This window comes from Elephantulus edwardii, unplaced genomic scaffold, assembly GCF_000299155.1.
Source record: "Elephantulus edwardii isolate Elephantulus edwardi_28Jun2011 unplaced genomic scaffold, EleEdw1.0 scaffold00038, whole genome shotgun sequence".
Lineage (NCBI taxonomy): Eukaryota > Metazoa > Chordata > Mammalia > Macroscelidea > Macroscelididae > Elephantulus > Elephantulus edwardii.
In genome coordinates, this window is record NW_006399788.1 from 19,135,081 (window position 1) to 19,136,919 (window position 1,839).

A 1,839-nucleotide genomic window follows, 5' to 3' on the forward strand; every position below is an offset into this window, starting at 1 on the left:
GGGTCGCTATGAGTCATACTTGACTCATGAATAGTCAAGGACTTTATGAAGAGGAATGCGGCATCAGGATTGAAGGAAGATTCATTAAAAACCTACATTATGGAGATTCCACAACCTTTCATTGACATAACAACAATAACATGCTAAAGAACTAATATGGAGATAGGAAAGTTTCACTGCTAACCTAAAGGAATATGATCACTCTCCTCTCATGTGATTTACAGCCTTCTGAAAGCCCACTAGAGCTTCAGCTATGCGTGAGTTCTTACTCAAGAGCAATGATTGAACTTAGTTTTCATTTTGTTTTTTACTGTATGGGATGATCTCAACTTCCAAAAGGAAACAATAATAGAAAGAAAGGTTAAGTTTGGGACAGACTAAATAGGAATAAAAGCTAGCTCTGCATTATTTATCATCACAAGACCATGGAAACAGCCCAAATGTCCAACCACAATCATATGGATTGAGAAATTATGGTACGTTCACACGACGGAATACTACGCAGCACACTGGAGCAATGACTTTGAAAATCACTACCTAACTTAGGACAGACTGGAGAGCATTATGCTGAGTGAACTAATTCAGTCCCATAAGTACAAATACTATATAAAACCATTATTGTAGAACTGCAAAGATAGCTAGCAGAACATATATGACGATACAAAGTGGGGGAACGTAGGAGCAGAAGGATGAGGATTGGCAGGGGGATAATCACAGGGTTGTACAATTTCATGGGTAAAGGAAATAGGAAAGATGCAGTGTGGAAAAAATGTATGTGAACTTTGTAAGTAAATCCGTATAAAAAATTATTTTTTTTTAAAAAAAAAAGGTAGTTCTGGTGGCTAGTGGTAGGAAGTTGCACTGCCAACTCAAAGGCAGTTAGTTTGAATCCTCCAGCTACTCCAAAGGAGAAAGATGGGCAGACTCCTCTCTTGTGATTGACAGTCTCTGAAAAATTGCTGGAGGGTCAGCTATGAGTTAATTCTGATTCAATGACACATAGCAACAACAAACATCATCCCAACAGACAAAGAACCCTATCCATATATGTTACTGACAGAGGAACAGAGGACACAGAAATGATGGATAAAAGAAAATCTCATGTTATATTGGTGAACAAAGGTGATTCCAAGTTCAGTCAGGCAATAGGCATGTCTACAAGGTGATTAATAACACTCAGCATGTGTGCAATCCATCGCCGAAGATGGAGAGGGCAAGGGTAGACCCAGAGGAAAGTTCAGAAGGCAGGAAGGCATATGAAAGAAGAATGAATGGAAACAGGAGGCATAAGGAGGTTGTGGAATGAGTACTCTACTGTGGAGATTGCAATCAATGTCATGAAACAAAATATTAATCTACTGTTTAATGCAAAAATTATTTACTCTATAAACTTTTCCCAGTGCAAGCCAGGTTTAGAAGAGGCTGTGGCACTAAGACATTATCACCAATGTCAGATCGATCTTGGCTGAAAGCAAAGAGTACAAGAAGAATGCCTATCTGTATTTCATTGACTATGCAAAGGTATTTGACTGTGTGGACCACAACAAAAAATGGTTAACCTTGAAAAGAATGGGAATCTCAGAACACTTGATTGTGCTTATGTGAAAACTATACTTGAACTAGGAAGCAGTTATCAAAACAGAGCAAAGAAACATTGTTCAAAATCAGTAGATAAGTGTGTCAAGGATGCATCCTGTCTCCATACCTTTTCAATTTATATGTGGAACAGATTATTTGAGAGGGTGGACTTTATGAAGAGGAATGCGGCATCAGGATTGAAGGAAGATTCATTAAAAACCTATGTTACGGAGATTTCACAACCTTTCTTGCAAAAACTGA